The sequence below is a fragment of the Equus caballus genome, chromosome 18 (genome assembly GCF_041296265.1).
Source record: "Equus caballus isolate H_3958 breed thoroughbred chromosome 18, TB-T2T, whole genome shotgun sequence".
Taxonomy (NCBI): Eukaryota; Metazoa; Chordata; class Mammalia; order Perissodactyla; family Equidae; genus Equus; species Equus caballus.
In genome coordinates this window covers 59,945,114-59,961,050 of record NC_091701.1, presented here as the reverse complement: position 1 = coordinate 59,961,050, position 15,937 = coordinate 59,945,114, and the positions used below count along the sequence as shown (strand labels likewise).

Genomic DNA, 15,937 nt, shown 5'->3' with positions numbered 1-15,937 from the left:
GGGCATGGTGGTTAGGAACACAGGCTCTGGGGCCAAACTGCCTGGTCGAGCCTGGTTTCTCACTGACATGTTGTGTGACCAGTAAGCCATTTATCCCTGTGTGCCTCTTACCTGTGAGTAGGGGTAAGAATGCTCCATATCTCCTGGCGCTGTAAAGATTCAATAAGTTCCTTTGTATGGAGCACTTAGAAGATGGCCCACCTTGTGTAAGCACGATGTAAACATAGATATGGGACCCTGGGGATCCTATGAAGTATCTTTCCCAAGAAGACAATGGTAGACAGGATCCAGTTCCATTTCCATTCACAGTTGATGTCTGTATAGGTGTAGAGGAGCAGCAGCTCAGAGATGGCATCCAATCAGAAACAAGGCTCACACATGGTAGTGGATAATAAAAGGAAAGGCTCAATCAAACAGGATTATGTTCGCCTAGTCGGACAGGGACAGACAGAAAAGGGAGCAAACTGCAAAGCAAGACAGTCAGGTAGCCTGGTGAAAGCAAGCAGGAGAGGAGCTACAAGGTTGAATGAAAGAAGAGTCAAACGGATAGGTTCAGGGGGAGTAGAAGAGAAAGGGTACGGAATCATTCAAAACACAGATGATAAGGCAGTGAGTATATTAAATAAATAAGTAGGTAAGTGGGTAGATAGATGGATAAATGACCTATTTTTTTGAGAGTTGCTGGTAAGTGAAAAGAATCCATTTTGGCTACAGATGTAAATATGGGAGGAAAAGAGAAATGATGTGTTGAAACTGACAGATTGCTCACTTCAAAAAGATGAAATGTGTTATAGTGTCACCCACTGAGAGAGAAGCCAGACCCTGGGGAAGTCAATTCTATCTGTTCTCAAAAAATTCATTAAGATTCAAAGGGTGAATGTGGAAAAGGGTGTTATCGGTGACAGGAGGCTTTTGGTATTCTTCCTAATACCCAAGGCACAGACCAAACATACTGCTCTAAGCATAAGGCTAAGACGGTAAATTTGAAAGAAATGGCTAGAAAACGTGTTTAGTTATGTCTGCCACATCTTTGTGTGCTCAGTTTAAACTGACTCAAGTGAAAAATCCTGGCTGATCAGCTTTCACAGCTGCTTTGCCATAGGGAGCAGCTGCTGCTGGTGCCAAGTGAAATACTGACATAGGATGCCAACAGGAGGAGTGTAATTCAGGGCAAGGTACAGACATCAGACTCAGAGGGCAGAAAGTGGTAAGTACAGTGGGAAATGGTATCTTGGGTTTCTGAATTGGCACCTTTTTTAAAAGTCAAGAGTAGATAAGCAGAGATGATGGAAGCATACTGGAAGCACTTCGTCAATGAGCAGTAAGACGCATCAGGCTTGCCTGACTCTCCGCTTCCTTCCTTTGGGGCATGATTTTCCAGAGTTAAAGTTCTAGTACGCAGTCAGGTGTAGATAAAGCAATGCTGCTAATGCAACTACATTCAGCAAAACAGGACTCACAATTTAACCAAGGACAAGAGGGAACTATAGGAAGGAGCCAGAAAAAGGTTGGCCACTGTTGAAGTCATTAAATGCTCAGGCTTGGTCTCATTGATAATATTTCAAGGTGTCTGGATTTCCCTCCCAAGCACGTGGAGCCAGAACTGCGTTTGGGAGTAGAGATGAATTTAAAAGAAAAGGAGGAACTGGATGATGGTGGAGACGGAACTAGCTCCTATGTGTTTAAGGAGGCTGAATTTTTGACAAGGGCAGAGAGAAAGATAAAGGAAGATTATAACATTATATCTAAGCAGGTGGAGAGAAAAATCTAGGATCGAAAGTGACAGATTTGTCATTGCAAGCAACAGTAGAGGCAGGAGAATGAGATGGCTAGTGAGGGATGGCCTGATGAATTGGGGAGGCTAGAAATGTCCTTAGGGCCAGGGGTGTACAGGTGGAGAGAGCATTCTGGAGCAGCTGCGCCTAAACTCATGGCTGAAGAAAGTGTATGAAAGATATGACATGGTTTAGGGTCCGAGTCTTGAGCAAAATCAGACTGGAAAGACATTCACGAAAGACCCATCAAGGATTCCTAAGATAGCAAGATCAAGAGGCGAAGATGAGGTGAAAAATCAAGAGCTATCTCATCCTTTCAAAACTGTATCCTTGGATTTAAGTCTATGCTACTGAAATAAAGAATTTTAAAAGTTGACAAAGCTTTCAGAGCTTCTAGTGGATGTAACCTAGACTTTCTTTACCCACCCCCAACAGTTACACAAGAAGTAACTGTAAATACACATCATTTAGAACAAATTTTGATATTAATATATTATATAAAGCGATTTAGTTAACAGGAAGCTGATTTTCTTTTTATTGGAGAATTATCAGCTTTATAAAACATACCAATTCCTTTTAAAAAAAAGAAGGCTAGAATAAATATAGGTTACTTTGCAAAATGAGTCAAGATAATTAGAATCTGAAAAGTAGGAGGTAAGCGATAGAGCTAGAGAGCACATCCCAGAAGACCAGAAGACAGGCCTAGTCCAGGTTCCCAATTTCAGTTCATAAAGGACCTGAGCAGTCTGGGGCAGGATTTGCCTACCAGGAGAAGGAAAGAAAACAGAAATGGATCAAAAAACCCTCCTGTTCTGCCTAGATTGTTGCCATGTCAAGGACTCCACCTCCTAAGCATTAAGAACTGTTTCTGAGCAACCCCACCGTGGCATAACACCACCCAAAACCTGACATTGAATCCAGTCCCTGCCCTCTGGTTTTGTGATCTAAATATTGAATCCAAGATTGTGGAAATCAAAATCTGTGACATATTTCATGAATATTAAATTTTAAGACACTGGCAAATATTATTTTCAATAGTATGAGAAATCTTTAGAACATATTCTAAACCCATGTGAAACTTACTATCTTGGCAATCTGGATAAACAAGACGCTTTGACAATGAGAACCACATATTATTTGCTCAAAATATCATCCTGACCCGTGTTAAGAAGACTTTCCATGAAAATGTCAAATTGGTTAAAAATCAAAGGAATATTACCCAAGCTCAGTTGTGTTATAAAGGCATTGACTTATTGACTTCCTGAAAGAATTTTTCATGGAGAAGACTTACAGATGACTGGGAAATTATTATTAATTATTATTTGTTAATTAAAGGGGTGCATAGATGTTTTCTTCAAGCAAAAACCACCCCCAAATTCAATTAACAGTAGGAGAGAATGTAATTTTCTCTAGAAGTTCCAGAATGTAAGATCACTTTCTAGAGAGAGAAGTCTGCAAAGAGGATTGTTAAAGATGCACCAAGGGTTTTAGAAAGAGCTTGATCAAAACGAACAGTACAAGTCAGAACTGTCATTTCAGATGTTTTTTTCTTACTACCATTCACTATATCGTTGTTTTATACCAACTTTTGTTGATACTAGTATTTTATAGTACCTCTAAGTTTCATGTTCCTCTTCTCTCCCAACACTCCCATGGACAGAATGTGGGTATTTTCCATTCTGGAAAGAATTACTTAGAGCAGTGCTTCTCAAACTTTGTGATGTTTTGTTTTTGTTTGCAATGTGTTGTGGATCAATTCTATTGTACAACAATGAAAATGAATTGCTGGCAAGGTAAAATTAATAAAACATAGGCATATAGAAATAGGCCACATTTTTATTCTTAAATTCGGTAATCATATTGTTCTGTTGAATGGCTATAAAAAGTTGCTAAGATGCTTATTCCCAATGTTTCCATTTATCTCATTATAGACCAGTAGCAGTTCATGGATTAGCACCAGTCCATGGTTCACAATTCTAGTAGTGTTGACTTGGAGGATTCAGATTAACCTAGACTATCATGATTACCCACAGTGCAGAGAAACGTTGAGTCACAGGGATCCTACTCCATACAGTAGCTACAGAAATAAACAATATCTATCAATATGGCGTGTTTTTACTTCCCAAAGTGTTTGCGGGTTCATGTTCTTATTTATCTTCAGGACAGACTATGTGGTAGGTAAAGGAAAGCTCATTACTCTATCAGCAAGGAGCCAACATATCTTCATCATGAAAATGCATTTAAGTGCACATATTTTAACCTGCTATTTTCTAGTACTACACTATAAAAATCTGGATAGAACATACTCTGTGCAAAACACACATTGAACTGAGCTACTGACCTTTTTATTTGAGAAACCTTTACTGAATGCTCATATGTGCCATGCACTGAGCCTGATGTCTGTGCAGAATCTGAGAGATGAGCAAGATGTTGCTTCCACTCTATTCAGGTAAGTGAAACATACAATCACTAAGTTTAGTACAAGGCAGATGTGATAGAAGTATTGTATGAGTCCTTAACCAAGTGCTGTAAAAGTTGAGAAGAAGAAGTCAATTTCAGCTGGGAAAAGTAGCATTTGGGTTGGGTCTTGATGGAGAGTAATTTTTGGAATTGCTGAAATGAATTTTTGATGAAGAGGTAGGATAACATGAGCAAAGTCACAGCAGTAAGAAAAAACAAGGAGAATCTGGAAACCACTTCATCCGAGCTGGACTTTGGGTATATGAGGATGACTTCTAGGAAAGGCAACTGGAAAAGTAGATGTGTGCTAAATCATGGAAAGCTGAGGTGGGAAGCTAAGGAGTCCGGGTCCCTGTTCTGTCCTGCAGGTGTGACTGAGTGGAGTGGGACCTCTCTGCTCTCAACCTTATCTTAACACTTACCCACAGTTCCCAGAAGGCATTCTTGACCATACAGAAGGTAGCAAAAATAGATATTACAGAAGATTTGATGAGGAAACGAAAAAGAGAATTACATTACACAATAAACAACAAAAGTTAACAAAAGTCTTGATTAAACACTTACGTTCTTCTCAATGACTCATCAAGTTTCTTACTGGCTACCAAGACAATTCTTCTCTCTCTTAACTTTCCCTTCTCTCTCCCAGAACAACTTAAATTTTCTTTCCTTATGAAATCTTATATTTCCGTATTCTTCATTCCATTCAGTAAACAAGGAACTATCACTAATATCATCTTCCTTAGAATCTCTACAAGAAAGTATAAGTAACATTCAGATCTCTTTCTCTTTCTCTCATTTGAATGGAGACATGGAAATATTTGTTAGATGATGGTTGGCATTGAAATAGTCATGAGTGTAAGGGGTGGGGTACCAGTGGCAAGCAGAGGAAGCTGCTTGAGAGTGGAGAAGAGAGAAACGAGGATGATAGAAAACACATGGCATTTGAGAGATAGCAAGAATAAGCCCTGAGCATGACCTTCAGGTTCACTTTTAGCCCCAGCTCTAGTTGGTCTCTTTTTCTTAGATACCTGCACAATGGTCCTTTATAGCCTTACAATACATCCCTTTTTATTTAATTTCGCTTTAAGGAGTTTTTGATTATGAAGACACACTGCACTTCCCATCTGGTTGTAAAGAAGGAGGAAAATAATAACTGTATAAGTCACCTTCAAATATGCCCAAATCACAAATATATAATAGAGACCAGGATTAACTGCCTCCAGAATAATCCATGCTGCTCTTTCTCTCCCCAGTCTTAGTGAAGCACAGGCTGGGCATACATACTTTTAAGTTGCAAAGCTTTTATTCTTAGAAGTCAAATTTCCTAAGTGAAAGAAACTGATGAAGAAAGAGAAAATACTTTGGAAAATAATGGCATCAGTGTGGAAGATGAATGTACTGCTTCACAGCTCCCCACGACTTCCCCCGCTTTATGAAACAGGATGGTGAAGAAAATCTAATTCACGATGTAATAGCTGTTTTAATTCAGATAATAATTTACAATTAAAGTAAAAGAGATATTTTCTTCTCAAATGAAAGGAAAACGTAAAGCTCACAGGTCTATGATAAAATCACAGACTCTTGTCTGCAAGTGGTCACAGGATTTGCAGGCTGAAGGATGGGAGCTGCTCGGTGAACTCGGCGTAGAAGTTCTTCCCATCAGCCACACTCCTACATTGTCTGCATTGTCACCTTTGGCCATGAAGGACGCCAGTAAATGCAGCCCCCTCAGGAAAGCTTAATGAGGGCTCATGGACACCCGGCCAAGAGAAGAGAGAAAGTCACCAGCACGGGACAGAACAGGCTCTAGGTTTCAGAACATTGAATTTTATGATTAAAAAGGGCTGATGGCTAATAAAATTCAGTGATTATGACATGATTTCCCCAACCATACTTAAGGTAACACCAAGGTTACCCAAACTAAATATTTTAATGAATTCACAAAGACCAGAAGGCATTCCTAGATTTCCCAGCTGTAAGAGTTCTAAAATATAACTATTACATTCAGCTCAATAGAACAGTAAAGCAAAAATGCTTATTGCTGGTGACATTCCAGGGAATAGTTAAAATTGCTTTAAGGCCTTTGGTAATGAGAGTGGACAGCAGTGTAACAATAGATAATAAGGTGAGTTTAGTTTTATGTCCAGGGAACAATCTGCTTTACCCTTATGCTTCAATTCCTTAAACTGTTTCTGTTTTAAGTAATTACAAATGATAGCTGGCAAGTGGCAGTTATAACCACTGTGGCAAATGGACTTTGTTATAGTTGAGCACTATTATCTAAGGTTTCTAGGGAATGTAGTGTAGGTGAAGATGTCACAGGAAACAAATACCTCCTGACTTACATTAGACTTATAAAGATCTCTTTCAAGCAAAACCAGCTCTAGTTTGTGGCTAATGGTACTTTCCAAAGGGTACGTGTAACACCGAGGAGGCCTGAGTTGCTATTAGAAGATACAAGAAAAAAACGTATTTTGTTTTAATAGTTATATTTTTATTTGGAAATTATTACATTAAAATAAATCTAAAGACCACACCAAATCAATGATTAATGGATATTATTGCTTAAGATGGGTTCATTAGAAAAGTTCATTTAAAGAAAAATATTAAATAGATAATACTACAAGAGGCATGTGGTGAAAAAGGCCAAACTTTTGATGTTGATGTGTAAATGACTATGGTAGCGAGCCTCCAAGATGGCTCCATGGTGCGCATCTCCTGGTATTCCTGCCCTTTAGAACCCTCTCCCACACTGAATAGGGCTGACATGTAACCAGTAGGCTCACGTAATCAAGAGGCTATTGTGGAAATGAAAGAGTGTGACTTCCAAGAATAGGACAAAAGTCACTGAGGCTTCCCTTTGACCTTTGATTGTTCATCTGGGGGGAGTCAACTGCCATCTCATGAAAAACAGCCCTACGGAGAGTCCCATGTACTGGGTAACTGAGGCCACCTGCTAACAGCTGGCAAGGAACTGAGCCCTATTGTCTACAGCCATGTGAGTGAGCTGACATCTTGACTGCAACTTCATAAGACACCTGGGCCTGAATCAGCTCAGCTAAGCCACTCTACAATTTCTGACCCACAGAAACTGTGAGATAATACATGTTCGTTGTTGTTTTAAGATGCAAATTTGGGGGTAATTTGTTACGCAACAATAGATAACTAATAACAGGTATAGAATACCATGACCAAGATGGGGAAACAGTGATAGAGAATCCCATTTACCATTGCTCATAGATAGCTTTGTTTTTTCTCTTCTCTGAAACTTCTGTTACATGGAGCTGAACTGAGGTCAAAAGAAAAGTGTACCTCTTGCTTCTGCCTTTTGCTGAGCTTACACGTGGTGCCTCCTATTCAGCAAAGTGTTTACTACCATCACTTATTCCTCTGACAGCGAAGGGGTTGTAGGCTTTCTGAAGGCAAAGCCTCTGTAGCCGAGAGAAATTCAGTGCCTTCCAATAGCAGGTTGGTCTGAGAGATGTGATCTGAAATTCTGAATTCCTAATTTTAAGTGACTTGCTGTTTGTCTTGTTCCCTCTGTTTTTAAAAGGGTCTCAAAGCAGCTGCCCTCTCTCAGCTATACCCTGTGATTTGATGCTTTTTCTGGGCCCCTAACTGGGTCCATGGTAAAGTCAAAGTTATTGTTACAGTTGTTAACGATTTTTTTCTAACAACTTCAAAATACCTTTTAGATATTTTTCTTATTAATTAAATTTCTCCTGATGCTAGCAGAAGCATGTTGCTTTAAAAAGTTCCTTGAACCATTAGTCCAACTTCTTCCCTTCAATCAGAGGACTTGCTGGGAAGATTGCTATGACAGACGCTGTTAGTTCCGCAGATTAGGGAGCAAAGAGCCAGTGGAAAGAGCAAAGAGACAGAGTAAGAAGAATTCTGTTCATTTTCTATATTTACTCCCATACTTTCGCCCATTTTTTATTTCCCAATTATTTTCTTGTCATCAGTGGAAGTTTCTTATTAGGGTTTGGGTAAGCATGTTGAAAATTGATTTGGTTTCCACTATGTTCTGCTGTGTCAGCATTTCCATAATTACACCCCACCATTGGCTGTCTCCCAGATGATGGCTAAAATTATACAGCACGCGATTTAACTACAGACCAGACCACAGTGTTTCTAAATCTTCACTAGAATTCCTTCCAAATAACTAAGAAGCCAGTCATCTTAGCTCTGTTTTTTCTTTGTCTCTAGTTTGGACCTTTTCAAGCACTTCTCTTTCATCAAAACAGTAGTCCCTTTACTTTTTAAATTTTCAGGTTGCTTTTGGTTCATGGTTTTGGGGAAAAGGAATAGAGCTTGCATTTCTTCTATAACCTCATCAGAAGAGGCCCCATGAGCCGGTCTCACTAATAATCTGCACGATGTTCTGACCCACAGACACGTCATTTGCCACATAGTAAATTTAATAAACACCTACTTTTGTGGATAACTAAATCTCACACTATCGCTTTTGATTCTAGCTCAGGCATCACAGGTTTTAGTGCCCACATCACAAGCAACCCAGAAGAAAGCAATTAGTGGTAGAGATGTAAACTAAATATACCAGGAAGGCTAACTTCTGGTTTTGGTTCTAGATCTCTAACCGTGACTTGGGTGAATCTCGTCGCTCTCCAGGTGACAATCACGCCATCTGTAAGATTGCGGGGGCGGGGGGGGGGGGCGGTGAAATGACCAAGGATCATGTCCTGCTCTACATGATGGCAGCTCAAGACACTTCACATTCCTGTGGGCACATAGATTTCTGGCCACTTTTGTCTCAGTGTTCCTGCTCACTGGCTATTTTATTGTCATCAGTCATGCCTGTTCCTTTCCTTTGTGCTGTCCCCCTCTCCTTTTCTGGATTCCCCATCCTTTCTTTCTCCCTCTAAATTCTTGACAATGGAAAGGGGACATGATAGAGATTTGCTACTCCTTGATGTGAATGATGCTCTTCTAGCTTCCTTAGAAAACAGATCTGAAAAAGGCCTTCCAGAAAAATTGTCACCTCAATCAGTCTTTTTTTTTAATTATGTAAGTTTCAGACATAGAACACTGTAGCTCGACATCTGTACACACTACAAAGTGATCACCTCCAAAATTCTAGTTACTATCCATCACTCTACAGTTGACTTCCTTGCCCTCTGGTCAGCACCGATGTGTTCTCTATACCTATGAGTTTGCTTTTGTTTTGTTTTGTTTGTTCCTTTTTGTTAGATTCATATATGAGTGAAATCATACAGCATTTGTCTTTCTCCTTCTGACTTGTTTCACTTAGCATAATACTCTCAAGTTCCATCCATGTTGTCTCAAATAGCAAGATTTCATTATTTTTTATAGCTGAGTAGTATTCCATTATGTGTGTGTATATATATATACTATGTCTTCTTTATCCATTTATCCATTTATCCATCAATGGGCTCTCAGGTTATTTCCATTTCTTGGCTGTTGTGAATAATACTGCAATGAACATAAGGGTACATACATCTTTTTGAATCAGTGTTTTTGCGTTCTTTGGATAAATACCCAGAAATGGAATTGCTGGATCATACAGTAGTTCTATTCTTAATTTTTTGAAAAACCTCCATACTGTTTTCCATAGTGACTGCACCAATTTACAATCCCACCAACAGTGTACAAGGATTCCCTTTCTCTGCATCCTCTCCAATACTTGCTACTTCTTGTCTTTTTGGTAATAGCCATTCTAACAGGTATGAGGTGATACCGCATTGTGGATTTGATTTGTATTTCTCTGATGATTAGTGGTGTTGAACATCTTTTCATGTGTCTTTTTTCACCCAGTCATTCTTTACATGCATACCATTTCTTTCTGGAATGTCCTCTTTTCATTATTTGGTTATTTATTGATTTTAGGTCTCCCTCAACAGAAAGTACTCTTCATGAAAATAGCCATCTGTGTGCCTTATTCTCTGCTTCAGCCCCAGCACCTAGGCCATTGTTGGGCAAAACAATAATTGTGGTTGTTTGTATCAACTTATATGCTCTGTATGCTAAGTTAATTAATTGAGCCAGGATCCCTTTCAAGAAAAGCTAGCTTTTGAGGAAAATACGCCCCCAAAGACATCGTAATTATTTAGAAAGAGCAGCAGTTCAGGAAACACTTAATGTAGTCGTTATATTGTCTCCAGCGTGATGTGAGGCAAAAAATCAAAAAGAAAGAAAAATTCCTAGACAGAAGAGTGTCTAGTAACCTTCTCTAAATAGTTCGCAGCTGTGTGGCATGTGATATGACCGGATAAACAAACTTAACAAGCACATTTGGGTTGGAGAATTCTGGGTATAACTGTATTCTATATCTCTTTCTGTGATCAGACACAAGGTAAAAATCTTAGGGGCTCTATTCTTAATGACTGTGCCATCTTAGCTCATGGAAATTCCTCATTAATTTGTGTTCTATAACTATAGGCTTTAGGGATCAAAAAATGATCTTGTTTTTCAAGTAGGAACTGTTTCTGCGAAGAAATAGTAAATGAAAGGGAGGGAATACAAATTAAATTGAAAAAATTAAAATTCATGACTTGAGGGCTGGTTCTACTTTGTAATTTGGTTTAAAGGAAAGAATGGAGTCTTCAATTTCACTAATTAAATTATGTCTGTGTATTCAACTGGTGTTTTGAAACTACATTGCTTATTTATTAATTAAAGAGTCCTTTGAGACCTTTATGCAAGGCGATACAAATTTAAGACTACCAGGATTGATAAAAGCTCAATTATTTGTACTCCTTTTATATAAACTTAAAATTATGTTTCAGTCAGGTTTTACTTTTCCATAAAAAATAATTATCCTTAAGTATGTAATTTATAGAACTGATGTGTCCAAAGGAAATTGCTTTGAAGCTTGCTATTTCATGATAAGCAAATATAAGTACAAATTATGGCATTGCTCTTGTTACAGTGGCACTATTAAATTAATGTTTCTATTTTTATAACTAAAATTTTAGTTTGGAAATTACTGCAAGCAGACGTTTAGGAATATATTTTAATGTTTCTTCTAGTATTTTTTTTAAAAAGTTACATAGATATTTAATTGAATGGAATTGAGAGTCAACCTACTTTTTTGATGAATGTGAAAGGAATTTGAGGTTGAGCAGATGTGATCTGCAAATATAAGTAATGTTAATGAAACTCAGTGACAGTGACAAATTTAATTTCCATATAATACTTTAAATGTAGAAGATAACCTCAAATCCCTATGTGACACAAACATAGTTCATTTACCACAAAGACTTAATTTTTTAATTTTACAGATTTTTCATACTTAGTGTATAAAATTGTAAAAGCAACAAAAAAAAAAACAAAAGGGAGAAGAAAGTAACCCATAGTGAAAACTATGTGGAGCAAATCACTGCTAACGTTTTAGAGTATTTTATTTGTATTGTTTCTATATCTTTTAAAACTAATTAAGATCCTATAGAATGCATATATTTTTATATACTGGCTTAGAGAAGGAACCTTAAAATTTATTTTTTCCTAATTATAAAAGTCATATGTTTGTTGCAGTAAATTTTAAACATAAAAAAATTAAAAGAAAGAAAAAAAGAACCAGAATCTCACTACCCAGAGAACATTAGTTGGGCCCAAACAGATATTAGAATTTAATAATTGATACAAGTGACAATATAATCAGTAGGTAAAAGATGGAGTATTTAATAAATAATGTTGAATAAACCAGAAAAAAGTATGGAATTTTTACTTCACCATGTGTACCAAGATAAATTTCAGTTAAAGGAAAGATAAAATGCAAAAAAACAAAAATACCAGAATAAAAATTGGGAGAATTCCTTTATAATATTAGAGAAGGAAAGATTCTTTTTAAACTATGACTCAAATCCAGCTATATATGTATATTTCTACATGTTAAAACAAACACCTAAACATCAGAAAAGTTAAGAAAAGTCAAAAGAAAAATAGCAAACCAGAAAACAACAGTTGTAGCTCATATCACAAACAAAGGGCCAATCTCCCTAATATTTATAGAGCTGCTAGGAATGAATAGGGAGAGTAACAACTCATTATAAAAGTGGACAAAGGATATGAACACTCAGTCCATGCAAAGATAAGTAAAAATGGTTTTTACATACATGAAAAGATACTCAAAATTCACTAATAAAAAGATAAATTCAAATTAGAACTACACTGAGGTATCATTTTTTACCTAGGAGTCCAGCAAAAAATCCATATTTGATAATACAACTGTGTTGACGAGTCTTTGGGGAAATGGGTGCTCCCATACATTGCTGATAGATGTCAAAAATTGTACAAACACTATGCAATACAGTTTGATCACGTGTATCAAAATCACAAACACATATATCCTTTTACTCAGTAATCTCAATTCGGGGAAATTATCTATATGTAGGAAGGATTCTCTCTCTCTCTCTCTCTCTATCTATCTGTGCACACACATTCACGCATGATTCTCTCTGCATCATTCTTTGAAATAGCAAAATATTGAAAACAACCTCAATGTGCATCAGTGGCAGACTGGTTTAATAATTTATGGTACATCCATAAAATGGAATACTATGGAGCTATAAAAAAGCCATAAAAATGAAAAAATATCTCTGTGAAATGAAACGAGTGAAAAATAATAATTAAAAATCTCTCATGATAAATTTTAAGTGAACGAAAGCAAAAAAATTTGCAGAAATTGGCGTTTGTGGTAAAACCTGGGTATAAAGACTTGTGATTTTATATTACAAGCTTGAGGAATTAATTTTGAGCAATCTCTAGCTTGGTTGGAATACATCTTCTGGCAGTTTCTTCAAGGTGAGTATGTGGCTAATCCATTCAGTAAGACTTTGAAATTTGTACATCTGTGAATGTAGTTCTGCTCTCCTCATACATGAAAGAAAATTTGGCTATGTACAAATATCCAGGGTTGTGATTTCCTCCTCAAAGCTGCAGACATTGTTTCATTTTCTTCTGACATGTGTTGCAGAGGAGAAATCTGAGGACTGCTTTTTATACCTTGTAGATCTCTTTTGTTTTGTAAATTTCTGAGCTTTTATTTTATTCTTATGATTAAAATTTTTGTTACTTTTAGTCCAGGTGCGAATCTTTCTTTCAATGAATTTGCCTGGAATGTGGTGAACTCTTTTGATCAGCACAATCAGGTCATTTATTTTTCTTTTTCCTCTAAACTGAAGTTTTCAAGCTTCATCTTCCGATATTCCCTTTCTCATAGTTCATATTTCCTCCATAGGAACACTTATGATTCTAAGGTTAAATTTCTATTTTTGTCATTTATATCTCATCTCCTCCCTCACAGTTTTTGATCTCCACATTAGGAATTCAATTTTGACAGTCAACTTTGCTTTTTACCAAATTCTAATGTGGATGTGATTTTGCTATTACGCCTTAAGATTTCTTGCAAAGTGTATATATTACCCATTGCAAAATAGTAATAACCTAATAATTAGGAATAGTAGGAGCAACAGGAAGAATAAGGCAGTAGAATACAAATAGATGCTATTTACAAGAAAGTACTTAAGATGGGGTGAGCACTGTAATAAACCCTTCGTATGTTATTTTATTTGGAACTTAATATGAACCCCTGAAAGCATGACAGTCACAATTGTACAGGAGAGGAAACAGAGAAGGTTATACTAGCAGATGGAGGAGCTGGGAATTGAAAACAGATCTGATGACTCCAGAGCTAGGCCATTGTTTGCCCCGTGGAGTCTTTTCGGGTCACTTTCAGCAAATCCTTCCTTCAGAATCCAGAAGTTCTCTGAATCTCTCCTCACACAAACCTTCCTGGGTGCCTGACCCAGTGTTGGCACAATGTGCATCCAATACATGAGCAAAGGAATCATTATGCCGCTCAAAGCATATCCTGGCATGGGATGGGTCAGGCAAGAACACCAATTTAGTAGTCATGTGTGGATGCTACTTCAGGTGGTGCATAAATGACTCTAAGATATTGAAAGAGGATTCCAAATGAAAAGAAAATTACTATTTGTATGATGAAATGGACAGGAAACGTTTAGTGGTGGAGTCACACAGGACAATATTCATATCTTCCAAGGTCCAGTTAAAGTCCCACCTCCTCAATGAAGCCTTTCCTGCCAGCCCACATCATCACTTTCTTCTCCGCTTTCACTTATATTTACTGTCTGTTACTGTCTCTTTTTTACATTCTGTCATGCACAATCTTATTGGACTTTTTCAAGGGTTTATAAATTGTCTGCTGAATAAGCCAAGCTTCTTGAGGGACAAGTACTCTTTCTTGTCTTTCTTTTTATCTTCCTAGTAGTTGTTTGGTGATTGGCTTATGGAAAACCACCCAAAGGACGTTTAAATTGGTCTAAAATGATGTGAGTGTAGTAAGTGATCGTTAATAGCTTTGTAAGGATGACCACAGTAGGATTCACAAGCTATACTTTTTCCTTTAATGAATATAACTGAAGAGCCAGTGTTGGAATTTTTATCCATCAAGATCCAGGCAGAGGAAGGTTCTCTCAGAGAGATGATTAGGGAGACTTCAGTGAAAGGAATATTTACAGATGTGTGGCAGGGTTAAGGACCAACAAGGGATGATGAAGCACAACAGGGGCAGCAGCTGTGGAAAGCCATTTCCACCCCAAAGCCTGAAGGGGTCAAATCGTGGCAGTGATACTGAGTCTCACAATAGCTAAGTCATGGCAAATGGATCAACTAACAGAGCTATGATTGTAGGTAGAGGAATGGATTCACAAGCAAAACACACTCTGTTTTTCTCTCTCTCTGGCTCTATCTTTGGTTTTGTATCTCTCTCTCTCCCTACCTTCCTGCTCCCTGATATCTACCTGGTCCCTCCCATCAGATGAACCCATTGGGAAGTAGTAAGGTGAGAGAGCTCAGATGATGCAGTCCATTGATGTCACCCTGCTGGTCTGGGGCTGGGGCATAGACCACAGAGGAGAAGAGCAGAGAATAGATCTGGAAGGATGAATGGAAGACAATCAGCACAAAACTCCTGCCTGTTTTCTTTGGACATTACTATTTGCAAAACTTGTTGCTGTACGTGACTTTCTATTTTTACCACATAATGTAAAGATGGTCACCAGATGCAAAATAATTATTATCTATCACCAAATAATAATGCATGCAATTATATCATTTGTTTCATATGTGATGGTTTTTAGTTTTTCTCAAAATCATGTTATATTGATCCACTGATTTTGTATTCTTCTTAGAGTCGCTATATTTTAAACTGTTAATTTAACAACAGTGACAAATAGAACTTACTCTTGTTTTAACGTACAATTTTTGATGTTAACCTTTACTTCTTATTGAGGTCTATCATTCATCTCCACTTGGTACGTTCCTCTTCAGGACTGTTTTGATCCTCCACTTTTCCAAACCACAACTACATATTTACTTTAATTATTTAAAATATATAGGAAAATATATCAAACATTTTCAAGAAAAATACTCTTCATGAGAAATGTAGAAGTGCAACAGTACATTTCTTACTTGTGGGCAAACTTATTAACACTAGTTAGCCCCCAGAAACCGGCCAGAAACCACATTTTGTATTTGCTATAAATTCCTGAAACGTTCCACAGGACCAAGGGTCCTTGACTCACCTTTTTAGCATCCCTGGTTCACACGCTAAATCAGGCACAGATACTGACCCTCTAGATTTAGTGTCAATTTAACTTGACCCCCCTAAAAGTCATGTTTCCTATTCTAATTGATAT

The 15,937-nt window shown here is 37.5% G+C and overlaps 1 long non-coding RNA gene across 1 annotated transcript in view; it reads right to left on the bottom strand.

Annotated features, from left to right (window-relative positions):
- LOC102150946 (uncharacterized) overlaps window positions 1-15,937 on the bottom strand; it is a 68,444-nt gene that overhangs the window by 9,866 nt on the left and 42,641 nt on the right. The gene's annotated exons all lie outside the window — the stretch shown is intronic.